General features: G+C 40.7%; 1 protein-coding gene across 1 annotated transcript in view; it reads left to right on the top strand.

Moving 5' to 3' along the window:
* GABRA3 (gamma-aminobutyric acid (GABA) A receptor, alpha 3) overlaps positions 1–15,088 on the top strand; it is a 152,009-nt gene that overhangs the window by 17,296 nt on the left and 119,625 nt on the right. The gene's annotated exons all lie outside the window — the stretch shown is intronic.

Here is a 15,088-nt window from a genome sequence, read left to right on the forward strand (position 1 = left end):
CATTTATCAGTAAATCTGGGTATTTTAACACAACGTTGTGATCAAGCTATTTCTAGTTTCAGAATGCTAATCACTTGGAGGACACATGTGGTCTAGTACAGCTGAGAAAGATGCTTTGGCATCCCAAACCCTAACAACACTTAATCAAAGAGAATCAATCTAAAGTTTCAGTGGAATCTTAATTTGCAATGTTTCAGATGATTAAAAATATGATCATAAGGAGTAGAATTAGTTTTGGGTTTTTTTTCCTGGTTTAATTCACTTTTTTAAAAAAAATATTTTGGTTTGCTTACAGAGTTCATATAATTAGTCTGACTACATCATTGGAAATGTTTAAAAAATTTGTTTTAGAAAAAAGATGTCAATTCTCCTTTCCTCTGTGAAAAAAGTGGGCAAACTTGAGCTTGCAGTACTCTGCCTCATTTTGTATAAAATTTTTTATCAGAGTAGTCCTCAACCAGGAGCAGTTTTGTTCTCGGAAAGACAGTTAGCAATGTCTGGAAGCATACTTGTTTATCATGTTTGGGGAAAGAGCATGCTATTGACATTAAGTGGACAGAGGCCAGACATACTGCTAAACATCTTACAAGACAGCCACCAGCAACAAGCAAAGATCTGGCTCCCAAATGTAGTACTTCTGAGACTGAGAAACTGTTTTATTGTTATATAGCCATGCTCATATGTTTACATATTGTCTTTGGATGCTTTGGTGGTATAACTGTAGAGTTGAATAGATGCGACAGAGGTCAGATGGTTTAAAGCCTAAACTATTATCTGACCCGTCACATAAAACAGTTGGCTAACACCTGCTCTATGCTAATTCCTGGTCTCTATGATCCTCAACTCCAATCTGAAGTACAGTACACATTTCTGGAGCCTACACTGTAACAGGGACAGTGGCAAATTGAAATATGGTAAGAGAGTGGACAAGCTAGTAAGATGACTTGGGACCATCTTAAATGATAATCAAATGAGTGGAGGGAAAGTTAGAAATAAGAGAAAATTCAGTGGTAATCTGAACATGATCGTTAAGCATCAAAAAGCCGTAAAGAAGTAAAGGAAATGAATGTGTTTTCAGTGGTCTTATGGGATAAAATAGGGTTTAAAAAGGAAAGCTACAGACAGACAGCTTTCAGGGTAATGTATGTAAAGTGAGAGCGAAAGGTGTTTAGATGTAAAATGTCTTAGTTGTCCAGCCCTGCTGTCATAGAGATACCACAAGTGAATGGCTTTATGAAGCAAATTTATTCTCTTACAGTTTAGGAAATTCGAAGCCCAAATTCAGATGTGGAGGAAAGTGTTTTCTTCACATCTACAGAGCCAGCATTCCTTGGGGTTCACTGTGTGTCTTGACCTTCCTCAGGGCCAAGGAGTTTCCTTGCAAAGACCTAGGTCCAAAACAGCACATCCCACTCCTAGCAGGTTTTTTTTGGTGATACTTAGGCCCCCTCCCAGCTCCCCTTTTTTCCTTGTTTATCTCTGTTGAGATAAAATGTGTTATAAGCCATAACCTAGGTTGTGCAACTCCACATACATTGGATTAGAGCTGTGATGGGACAACAGAATGGTGTGTCCCACTCTTAATCCTTTCAGAACTCATTAGTTCAGTTCATGGGAGATCATTACACAATTTCGACTTATGTACTTTGGGAGGAGGGCACAATTCAGTCCATCAGAGTGGCCCTGCCAAAGAAGGCATGGAGGCCTTTTTCACTAGGGAGGAAATAGTAGAGAACCCCAATTGGGGGATTGTAGAACAGATTCAGGTGGGACAAAATTAGAAAGGAATTAAGTGACCTTTTTTTAAGAGTCAAGGAGTTTATGTGGTTTAAACAAACCACAGAACCAGTGCATGACTAGTAAGTAATGAGATTGATAGCTTTTATACAGCAATGCAGAATTAATGACATTAATTTGCATCATAAAATAAGAAAACTAAATTTGATACCCAGTGTTTTTCCTGTGTGTGTGATTTCAAGAATTTTTATTTTGACTGGACAAGTTTCAATTGAGTCGTATATCAGACACGTTGCTGTTAGGTGAAATTGAGTCAAGTATGACTTCTAGCAACCCTATGAACAAAAGATCTGAACCTAGTCTTGTCCTCTCCTTCGCTGACCCTCCACCCTTCCCAACATCGTGTCCGTCTCCAAGGACTAGAACCTTCTAGCTATATGTCCAAAGTATGTGAGGCGAAGCTGCATCATTCTTGCCTCCCAAGGGAACTCTGGTGCACCCTCCCCAAGACATATCTATTTGTTCAGTGCTCTTCTCTAACACCACAGCTCAAAGGCATCTCTTTTTCTGTCATCCGTATTCATTGTCCAGGTCTCAGATACATAGCTAGTAATTGGAAAGGAACCAGTCCTTGGAGAGGGATGTCATGCTGGGAGGGTGGAGGGACGGCGCAGGAGAGGAAGACTCTCCATGAGATGGATTGGTTCAGTGACTGGGATAATGGGGGAAGGTGTGTCAGAGATGGTGAGATTGGCACAGGATAGGGCAGAGTTTAGGGCTGTTGCACATAGGGTCGCTATGAGTTGCAGGCGACTCTACAGCACATAACAACTACAACAACAACAATAACAACATGTCCGGAATCAGATGCACCTTAGTCCTCAAACTGACCTCACTACTCCTCAATAATTTGGAAAGGTCCCTAACTGCAGATTTTTCCAGTGCAATGTGTCTCCTTATTTCCTGACTGCTCGTACCAAGGGTGTTAATTGTGGATCCAAGCAAGATGAAGCTGTTGACAGTTTCAATCTTCTCTCCATCCATCACAACACTGCCTATTGTTCCAGTGATAGGAATCTTTGTTTTCTGGATATTGAGATGCTTCTATACTGAAGGCTGCATTCTTTGATGTTCTGCAACAAGTGTTTCAAGTTCTCCTCACTTTCAGCAAGTTAAAGTTGTGCCATCCGCATAACACAGGTTATTTATGAGTCTCCCTCCAATTCTGATGCTACACTCCTCTTCATAAAGTCCAGCTTCTCGGATGATTTGCTCAGCATATAGATTGAACTGGTACAGAGATAGAATACAGCCCTGACACACTCCCTTCCCAATTCCAGACTATGCAGTGCCCCCTGCTCCATCCGCACAGCAGCCTCCTAGTCCAGGTATAGGTTTCTCATGAGCACAGTCAAGTGCTCTGGGATTCCCATTCTTCTCAATGCCAGCCACAACTTGTCATGATCCACACAGTCAAACGCCTTTGCATAGTCAAATGCTAGGTATTGATGATGGACTTATAAAACTGCATGCATAGCTTTTGTCCTGACAGAACTTAGCGTCTTTTGTTGTTATTGTGTACCACTGAGTCAGAACTAGCCCATAGCTGACGCTCCAGAGGCAATTAATCACACAGAAGAGATTGCACATCCTTCTTTCTCAAAGCAGCTGGTGGATTCCAGCCATGTGCTTTTGCGATTGCAGCACAGCTTCTTACCACTAGGCCACTAGAGCTCCATTAACATCTTTTAGAAAAGAAAAAAAATGACTGTTATAGTAAAAGATATCATTTGTATTATGCTAGAGAAAAGAGAGTGTTGTAGGAATTTATGTCAAAGAAACATCTGAATCTAAAGAGTCAAGAAAGGCTTTCTTAAAGTAATTCTGCTGATGATACCATAAAGTTGTCTCAGAGTGGATCTCGCCCTGCCTTTTCAATTTAAGGGTAAACAAGAGAAGGAGTCATGGGAAAAGGTTATGATAGGAAGAGTCAATAATGTGTACTAGGTTCCTTAATGCCTTTGGGCAGGCCGTGTGACACATTTGCGGAAATGAAGGCAGTTCAATGGGACTGGATCACAGTGACTGAGAGGAAAGGTGGTAAAAGATAACACCAAAGAGATGAGCATGGGTTGAACCATGAAAGACTCTGTTAATGCTAAGGAAAGCGCTTACAGAAAACGTTCAAGAATAATAGAAAAAGCTGCTGTATATCCTTTCCCCAAGATTCATCCCATTGTTTACATTTTGCCACATTTACTTCATCGGGGATTCTGTCTGTATGTATGAATGTATATGTCTTTGCACATATGTGTCTGTTTAAGTTTTCCCACTAATTTGAAAATGTATTGGAAATACCATGTCTCTTTAACTCTAAATACTTAAATGTGTATAACTTTATTTTTTTCCCTCCTTCCCCCTCTCATTTAATCCACAGTTCCTGTTCCTGATTGTTAACTGCAGTGTACAAAATGTCTCATCATTCTTTCATTCAGATTGGCCTTCCCTTCACCTATTTCAACACAGGAATTATCTATCCATTCTTCTTCTTCTATCTCCCTCATTTCTACCCACTCCCCGTAACTATCCCTGTTTTTACAACAGTGGTTTTATACAGTATTTTTCCTTTTGTGACCGAGTTATTTCACTCAGCGTAATGTCCTACAGCCCCACCTATGTTGTGTAGTGTTCCATGAGTTATTTATTTTTCATTGCTGTGTAATACTCCATTGTGTGAATGCACCATGAATTCTCTAACCATTTATTTGGATGAGCACTTGGGCTGGCTCCATCTCATTGCTATCATGAATAACGCTGCAGTAAACATGAGTGTGCATACATCTGTTTGGGTCACAGCTCTGATTGCTTTGTGGTATATTCCCAATAGTGGGATAGCTGTGTCAAATGGTACTTCTGTTTTCAGCTTTTTGAGGAAGCACCAGACTGCCTTTCCATAGTTATTGTACCATTTTACATTCCCACAAGCAATGGTTGAGAGTTTCAAGCACTCTACATCCTCACCAGCATTTGTTGTTTGCTGTCTTGTTGAACTTTGCTATTGTTGCTGGGGTGAGATGATATCACATCGTTGTTTTGATTTGCATCTCTCGGTGTTTTATTGACTATGCAAAGGCATTTGACTGTGTGGATTATAGCAAATTATGACTAACACTGAGAAGAATAGGAATTGCAGAACACTTAATTATGCTCGTATGAAACCTATACCTAGACTATGAACTGCTGTATGAAAGAAACAAGGGAAGAATGCATGGTTTAAAACCAGGAAAGATGCACATCCGGGTTGTATCCTTTCTCCATACCTATTCAGTCTGTACGCTGAGAACATCATTCAAGAAGCTAGGCTCTATGAAGAAGAATGTGGCATGAGAATCAGAGGAAGACTCATCCACAATCTGTGTTACGCAGATGATACAGCCTTGCTTGCTGGAAGTACAAAAGATCAGTCTTCAATATGGATTGCATCTCAACATCAGGAAGACAAACGTCCTCACCCCTAAGTCAATAGGCAACATCATGATAGATGGAGAAAAGATTGAGGGTTGAAAAGATTGGCGTTGCTAACAATTTCATCTTACTTGGATCCACAATCAATACCCATGATGCCAGCAATCAGGAGATCAGAGACATAGTGCATTAGGAAAGTCTGCTGTCAGGGAGCTGTCCAAATTACATGGGTAGAACAATGATGGCAGTTGGAAGACTAACGCCTGATAGTCTTTTTCATTCACTTGCCATACATGTGAAAGCTAAACAGTGAATAAGGGTGACAGAAGGAGAATTGAAGCCTTTGAGCTGTGGTATTGGAGAATAGTATTAAGTATCCCACAAACTGCCAAAAGAACAAACAGATATGTCTCGGAAAAGTCCAGCCAGAGTGATCTTTATGGGCAAGGATGACAAAGCTTCATCTCACATACGTTGGGCATGTTTCTAGGAGAGCCTCTTCCTTGGAGAGGGGCACGATGCTTGGAAGGTGAGTAAGAGAGACAAAGACTCTCAATGAGATGGATTGACACAGTAACTACAGCAATGGGTTCAAGTATGTCAGAGAGGATGAGGAAGGCACAGGATAAGAAAGAGTTCAGATCTGTTGTTCATAGGGTTGCAATGAGTTGTACTCAACTCAGTGGCACCTAACAACAACATCATCAATAACTAGGGATTTTTAAGATTTCTTCAAGTTGTCTATCTGAATGTCTTTGGCACAAGATCTTTTCATATATTCTGCCCAGTTTGTAATTGGGTTGTTTGTCTTTTTCTTGTTGAGGTACTAGTGTATGCTGTAACTTTTATACATGTGTCCCTTGTCAAATACATGATTTATTAATATTTTTCCCTAGTCTTTAAGCTTTCTTTTTACCATACCAGAGAAGGGGTTTCTCATGCATATGAGAATTTTCTTTTTAGAAGGTACCATAATTTTTTTTATCCTTTCCTTGTTGTAGACTTTTTGCTATTTTTAGAAGTGTATTCATGCCATAGGTTATGGTTTCTAGATTTGCATCTATATTTTTCTCTGATCTTTATGGTTTTGGGTTCTCCCTAGGTCCTTGATCCACCTAGAGTTGGTTTTTGTGTATAGAGTGGGGTATGAATCTTGTTTCAGTTTTGTTCCCTAGTTCTGTACACAGGCAAGGGATTTGGTGTCCTGCATGCTAACCCAAGAAAAGTAACTCTTTCCAATAAATGAATATTCCTTTGTTCTTGGCAGTTGCACGGCAGTTGCTTGGTAGGGTGGAGGGACAGCGCAGGAGGGGAAGACCCTCTATGAGGTAGATTGATTCAGTGACTGGGGTAATCGGGGTGGGTGTATCAGAGGCAATGCGATTGGCACAGGATAGAGCAGGGTTTAGGGCTGTTGTACATAGGGTCGCTATGAGTCGCAAATGACTCCACGGCATTTAACAACAGCAACAACAACAAAATCAGAAGAAGTAGATTGTGCACAATAAGTTCTTCATTTTTTTATGGCATCAAGATTGGAGGAAGACCTGTGTTATGCAGATGACACAACCCTCCTTGCTGAAACTGAGGATGTCTTGAAGCCTTTGCTGCAGAAGGTCAAGGATTATAATCTGTAATATGGATTGGAGCTCAACATCAAGAACACAAAGATTCTCAGCACTGGGACTATTGGCAGCACCATGATAGATGGAGAAGAGAAGAGAATGAGATTGTTAATGATTCCAGCTTGGTCAGTTCCATAATAAACACCATTGGTACCAGCAGTCAGGAAATCAGAAGATGAATTGCATTAGGAAAATCTGCTGTCAGAGACCTATCCAGAGTGCAGACAAGCAAGCATATTAGTCTAGAGTCTAAGGTGTACCCGATCCAGGTCATGGTCTTTACAATTACTTACTATGTGTCAGAGAGTTGAACAATGACCAAAGATGACAAAAGAATAGATGCCTTTAAGTTGTGGTGTTGCAGAAGAGTATTGAACATACCATGGACTGCCAAGAGAACAAACAGGTCTGTCCTAGAGAGGGTGAAATTAAGTTCCTCTTTGGAGGCAAGGATTTTGAGACTTCATCTCACATTGAGCACGTAGCCAGGAGGGACCAGTCTTTAGAGAAAGATAACATGCTTGGAAAGGTAGAGGGACAGTGCAGGAGAGTAAGACCCTGAGTGAGATGGATTGACACAATAGCTGGTGTAATGAGGTGTAAAAGACATCAGGATACAGCAGGGTTCAGACCTATTGTGCATAGGGTCACTATGAGTTGAAGTTGACTCGACAAGCACGTAACAACAATAGTCAAGAGATCTGGAGATGTATTGGCAAAATCCACTGTCAGGGACTGCTCCAAAATACTGAAGAACAATTCTGTTACTTTAAAGACTAAGGTGTGCCTGAGTGAAGCCATGATTTTTTTCCATTAACTTGCTATGCATCTGAGAGCTGTACAGTGAATAAGGATGACAGGAGAAGAGTTGATACTTTTCACTTGTAGTATTGGAGAAGAGTGCTGAATATCCCATGGCCTTCCAAAATGAACAGATACCTCTTGTAGAAAGTGAGACCAGAGTAACCTTGGGAGAAATAGATAGCAAAGCTTCATCTCAAATACTTTGGGAATATTCTTAGAAGAGGCTATTCATTGGAGAGACACGTCATGCTTGGAAAGGTGGAAGGTCAGAGAAAGAAAGAAGAAAGGAAGACCCTCAAAGAGTTGGGTTGATACGTTGTCTGCAACAGTGGACTTGAGTGTGTTGGAGATGATGAGGATAGCACAGGAGGGGACAGAGTTCAGATCTGTTTTTCACAGGGTTGCTATGTGTCATACCTGACTCGGTGACACTTAAAAACAACAGCAAGATTAGCGGAGATTACTAATTATAGGGCCACAGAACATTGAGACAAGAAATTTCTGAAAAAAAATATGCTTAGGAGTGAATTTAGAATTGAGAGCCCAAGCAGACAGCTCAACCGGTGAAGACTGTTGGAGTGAGAAACTGGTTACCAAGCAACAGGATGGAAGCCTTAACAGCAGGGCCAGGAAAAGTAAATTCTAAAGGGAGAGTAGAAAATAGAGCCTGCAGCGAGTTTCCTGAGGTGTTGTCACAAAGCCACAGACATGATCTATGAGTCAGTCGACTCAGTGGCACCTAACAACAACAATATCACTTTATTATATTATATTATATTATATTATATTATATTATATTATCATTATATTATAATAATTTTATTAATTATTATGTATGTTATTGTTATTGTTTTTAGGTGCCATCGAGTCAACTACTCATAGTGGCACTGTGAACAACCAATCTGAACACTGTTCTATCTCATGTCATCCCCATAATCTCTGAAACACTAAAGCACAATGACAACCTACCTGATTCAGAGTCTTTCTCTCTTTCACTGTCCCTCCACCTTCCCAAGCATGATGTCCCTCTCCAAGGAATAACCTCTCCTGGCAACCTGCCCAAAGTATGTGAATTGAAGCTTTATCATCTTTTCCTCCAAGGAGCACTCTGGATGCAGCTTCCTCTAGGCATACCTGTTCTTTTGGCCATTCAGTACTCCTCTCCAGCACCACAGCTCAAAGGATTGGTTCTTCTTCTGTCATCCTTATTCATTGTATTGTTCAGTTCGGAGATGAATAGCAAGTGATTTAAAAGACTATGGCCTGAATCAAATGCACCTTAGTCCTCAAAGTTACATTATTACACCTCAATCATTTAGAGAAGTCCCTAACTGCAGACATTCCCAGTGCAAAACATTTCCTGATCTCCTGACTGCTGGTACCAAATGTATTGATGGTGAATCCAAGTAAGGTGAGCTTGTTGACAGGCTGAATCCTTTCTCTGGCAATCATGATATTGCCTATCATGTTGCCAGTAGTAAGGGTTTTGCTTTCTTGACACTGAGATGCAATCTATATTGAAGGCTGTGTTCTTTGTCCTCCTCACTTTCAGCAAGCAGGGTTATCTTATCTGCATAACAAAGGTTATTGATGAGTTTTCCTCCAGTCCTTATGGCACAGTTTTCTTCATAGAGTCCAGCTTCTCGGATAATTTGCACAGTCAGAATCAACCCATAGGTGACCTTCTGGTGGATTTTCAGAGGCAACTAATCACATGGGAAGAGATTGCATGCCTTCGGGATTGCAGTTCTGCTTCTTGCTACTAGGCCACCACATGGAATAGATAGATAGATAGATAGATGATAGATAGATAGATAGATAGATAGATAGATAGATAGATAGATAGATAGATAGATAGATTATGGATAGAAAGGAGAGAGAGCGAGAGCGCACGCAAGCACGTGAGAGCCCGCACATGCATGCGACAGCGAGAGAGAGGCCTCACTCTGCTGCCAGTCTCATATGCTGTAGCCAGTATCTCTTGAGTTCAGGAGTCTCTAAGTCTAATTCCAGGTACTAGTATTAGGGAAGGTTTTCTATCTCAGATGGTAACTTTCAAAATTCTCCTTCCATCCCGTTCTTCTGGAACATGGGGAATAGTTTTCCAGACAGTGTGTCCTCCAGCTGGGATCTCAGTCTGGGGTGAGATGACCAGCATTTCCTGCAGGCAGTTCTGAGGCTGCTCTGCTGTGAAGAGGATGCTTAAGGATATGGACCAGGTCGGCATGGTCTGGATCTCCTCCTCCCTCAAGACCTGAACAGAAGAACAAAGCCCTCCAAGGGATCGCAGGTCTGACAAACGCTGAAGGAGGTGAGGGGTGTCCCTGTCCTGGGCTCTCTAGCTCTCTGGTAGAGGTCCCTCAACACAAAGATTCTCACCACTGGGCCAATTGGCAACATCATGATAGACAGTGAAGAGACTGAGATTGTTAATAGCTTCAGTTTCCTTGGCTCCACAATCAATGCTCTTGGTACCAGCAGCCAAGAAATCAAAAGATGAATTGCACTGTGGAAATTTGCTGTCAGGGACCTTTCCATAGTACTGAAGAGCAACAGTGTCAGTCTGGAGACGAAAGTATGCCTGATCCAGGCCGTGGTCTTCACTATGCATCAGAAAGATGAGTGATGACTAGAGATGATAGAAGGAGAATTGATGCCTTTGAGCTGTGGTGTTGGAGAAGATTATTGAATATACCATGGACCACTAGGAGAACAAACAGGTCTGTCCTGGAGAGGTGAAATCAGGTTGCTCCTTGGAGGCAAGGATACTGAAGCTTCGTCTGACATACTTTGGACATGTTGCAAGAAGGAACCAGTCCTTGGAGAGGGACATTATGGTTGGGAGTGTGGAGGGACAGCATAGGAAAGGAAGACCCTGGATGAGATGGATTGACTCAGTGACTGGAGTAATGGGGGTAGATGTGTCAGAGATGGTGAATGTGGCTCAGGATAGAGCAGGGTTCAGAGCTGTTGTACTTGGGGTTGCAATGAGTTACAAGTGACTCCATGGCACTTAACAACAACAACAACAACGATAGATATAGAGCTAGAGCTAGATATAGATAGCTATATCTCATATATATGTATCTTTTCTCTATATATGTATCTTGTTTCTCTATAGGTACTCTCTCTCTCTGTATATCTATCTATATCTATATCTATCTATATAGATATATATCTTGTGTATATAGATATATATCTTGTGTATATAGATATATATCTTGTGTGTATATAGATATATATATATCTATATATATCTTGGGTATATATGTGTATTTTTGTCTCTTTATCTTTTCTATATATGTGAATCTATATATATTTTATTTATATATATGTATCTTGTCTATGGCCTAATCTGTGGAAGCTATTGACATTTTTATAACTGTTTCAGTTATGACCTCATAAAACCCTTGTCATTGGTTAAGTAGAACTATCATTTCTCTGGAAACAGTAAGTGGATATCTTGGACAGTCTATAGTTTTCTGAAGTTGAGAGATAAAACATTATCATGATTTTTAGGCAGAGTTCACCAAATCAGATATCAGAAGTGGCCAAGGCATCTTATGTTCAGTATTTCCCTTAATATAGACTCCAATTCTCTGGATTAGCCTAACTTTTCCCTAAAGAAGAGATAGGGTATAGAAGAAAGAAACAATAGCTAAATTAAGTATGATTTCCAATTTCATCTTTTTGAGGAAACTCCAAACTGCAGTGCATGAGAGTTCCAATTTCTTTCTTTCCTCACCAACTATTCCACTACTGGGGAATAAGGAAATCAGAGCTCAGACATGAACAGATATATGTACAACTGTGTTTATTGCAACATTATTCACAGTAACAAGGAGATGCAAACAGACCAATTGCTCATCACAAACTAATTGGTAGATAAATTGTACAACACATGGCGTATTATGCAACATTAAAAAGCAATTAAGAGAGCCCCCTCCTAACCTGGTGCCGGATAGAAGACAGGTGGGTGCCAAGTACTAGCACCTTCTCCTACTGAGACCTGGGGAGGAAAGTATCCTGGGCAGCACTCACAAGACCTTTCCACTTTTCTGGCCCTTTGCCTGCTCAGGTGGGAACAGCTCCTCTCTTCCTAGCCAGCCACACGAAAGGAGTCAGGTCAGCAAGAGAGGAGACAGGTGGAAATTATCAGATAATATCATAAACATCGCATGTAAACAAAATCTTGCTGAAAATTGTCCATAAATTACTAGAACAGCACATAGACAGAGAACTGCTAGAAATACAAGCTGAGTTTAGAAGGGGCTCTGGCACTAGGGGTATCATTGCTCTTGTCTAGTGGACCCTGGCTGAAAACAGTGAGAAGGAGAAATATCCTGTGTTTTATTGACTATGCATAGGCATTTGACTGTGTGGATTACAACAAATTCTATGTTTGGTTCTATTTTGCCTCTTATGATCCTTATGGTTTGGGACTTTACCGCTAGGTATCCGATCCACCTTGAGTTGATTTTTGTGTCTAGTGTGAGAGACGGATCCTATTCCAGTTTTCAGAAGGTAGATGTCAAGTTTTGTCAGCACCATTTGTTAAAGATGTTTTCATTTCCCCATTTGATAGGCTTTATTTCCTTGTCAAATAACAAATGGTTGATTTCCAGGATCTTGATTCTATTCTATGTGTCTGTCATTATACCAATACCCTGCTGTTCTATTTACTATGACTGTGTAATAGGAATTTTTTAAAAAAAAATTTAAAGTTTTTAAAATTTTTCTCTGATTTATTTACATAGTTTGAATACACTGTTTTCCACAAAAGATCCTTCCCATTTTCTTCACCCCACCCACCCAGAGAATTGTGTAGCCCTATGATTAACACTCCTTCCCCCTCCCCCATCCTGACCCCTCTATTTCCACCCTCTCCCCTACCTTGGGTCCTCATACTCATTCTACAATAATGGGTTTATACAATATTTGCGTTGTGGGACTGACTGAGTTAGTTCACTCAGCATAATGTTCTCCAGTCCCTCCCAAGTTAGGTAGTAATTTACAAAATTGTTGCTCTTGCATGCTGACTAGTATTCTATTGCATGAATGTACCACAACTTCTCAATCCATTCGTTTGTGGTTGGACAATTGGGCTGTTTCCATGTTCTTGTGATGGTTAATACTGCTGCTATAAACTGCTATTGGTGTACAAGTTTTTGTTTGTGCCTCAGTTCTCATTTTCTCAGGTTCTATTACAAGTAGTGGAATATCTGGGTCATATGGAATTTCTATGTTCAGCTTTTTGAGGAAGTGCCAAACTGCCTTCTAGAGTGGTTGTACCATTGTATCACCCCACCAACAATATAAAAGAATTCCTATCTCAACACATCCTATCCAACATTTATTACTTGCTGTCATGTTAAACTTTGCCACTGCTACTAGAGTGAGATGGTATCTCATTGTGGTTTTGATTTGCATCTCTCTTATTGCCAGTGATTTGGAACATTTCTTCATTTGTCTGTTGACCATATGAATATCTTCCTCTGTGAAAATTCTTTCCTTGTCTTTTGCCCATTTTGTAATTGGGTCATCAGGCTTTTTCTTGTAGAGGCCTAGTAGTATTCTATAAACTTTCGTAATGAGACTCTTGTCTGAGATGGCATTGCCAAATGTTTGTTCCCAGTCAGTAGAAAGGTTTTGATGAACACAGGGATTAAATCTTTTGAAGGCCTCCTTCATCAATTTTATCATCTTTAGATTTTACATTTCTGGTTGTATTTGGCAGTCCCTTTATACCATAGACTAGGCCTTCTAAGCTTGATTCCCGTGTAGTAGGTTTTGAGGTCAGAAAGTTTGATGCTTCCCACTTCATTCTTATTTTTCCTAAGAGATTTGCTTGTTAGAGATCTCTTTCCTTTCCAAAAAAAGCTTCAAATTGCCTAGTCTCCTTCAATGAGATGTATGTTGTTATTGTTGTTGTTGTTATGTGCCGTCGAGTCGCTTGCGACTCATAGCGACCCTATGTACAACAGCCCTAAACCCTGCTCTATCCTGTGTCAATCGCATTGCCTCTGACACACCCATCCCGATTACCACAGTCACCAAATCAATCCATCTCATAGAGGGGCTTCCCCTCCTGTGCTGTCCCTCCACCCTCCCAAGCATGATGTCCCTCTCCAAGGACCTGTCCCTCCTTATAACATGTCCAGAGTATGTCAGATGAAGCCCCAGAATCCTTGCCACCAAGAAGCAGCCTGGTTTAACCCTCTCCAGGATGAATCTGTTTGTTTTCTTGGCAGTCCATGGTACATTCAATACTCTTCTCCAGCACCACACCTCAAAGGTATCCATTCTCCTTCTATCCTCCCTAGTCATTGTCCAGCTCTCTGATGCATAACAAGTGATTGCAAAGACCATAGCCTGTATCAGACGCAACTTAGTCTCCAGAGAGACACCTTTGTTCTTCAGTATCCTGGAGAGGTCCCTAACCGCAGACTTTCCCATCACAATACGTTTTTTTATTTCCTGGCTACTGGGGCCAAGAGTGTTGACCGTGGAGCCAAATAGACTAAAGTTGCTAACAATCTCAATCTCTTCACCATCCGTCCTGATGCTGCCAATTGATCCAGTGGTGACAATCTTTGTCTTCTTGACATTGAGCCTCAATGCATATTGAAGGCTGCACTCCTTGACCCTCTGCAGCAAGCATTTCAGGTCCTCCTCAGTTTCAGCAAGCAGGGTTGTGTTATCTGCACAACGCAAATTGTTACTAGATATTCCACCAATCCTGACGCCACACTTCTCCTCATAGAGCCTAGCCTCATGGATAATCTGTTCTGCATACAGGTTGAAAAGGTATGGTGATAGGACACAGCTCCAATGAGATGTATAGCTTTGGAAATCTAATGAAGGATCACTATGAGTAGAAGTAGTTTCAATGGCAGTGAGTGAAATGATGCAAAATCATACAGACTCATTGATAGAATGAATTTTCTCTTAATCTCTTTGAGAAGTGAATATCAATCTTTGTGGCTTATAATAATCAGTTAGGAGCCTTTTAAAAATGCGTTCTGACTACCCTCTCAAATCATCAAATCAGAATTTTTGAGAGTGGGATCCTAAATCTATATTATTTTTTTCAGGGTTAAATAAGGCCCCAGGAATAGATGGTATACCAATTGACATATTTCAGCTAACAGATTTTGCCCTGGATGTGCTCACCAGGTTGTGCCAATAAATCTGAAGAACAACCACTTGGCCAACTGACTAGAAGAGATCTATATTTTTTCCCATTCCAAAGAAAGGTGATCCAACAGAGTGTGGAAACTATAGAACAATCTCACTGATTTCACATGCAAGCAAGATTCTACTAAAGATTACCCAAAAACGACTGGAACAGCACATCAGCAGAGAACTACCAGAAGTCCAGGCTGGGTTTAGAAGAGGTCATGGTACTAGGGATATTGTAGCTGATGTTAGATGGATCTTGGCTGAAAGCAGGGAAT

Source organism: Elephantulus edwardii, unplaced genomic scaffold (assembly GCF_000299155.1).
Source record: "Elephantulus edwardii isolate Elephantulus edwardi_28Jun2011 unplaced genomic scaffold, EleEdw1.0 scaffold00415, whole genome shotgun sequence".
NCBI classification, from domain to species: Eukaryota; Metazoa; Chordata; class Mammalia; order Macroscelidea; family Macroscelididae; genus Elephantulus; species Elephantulus edwardii.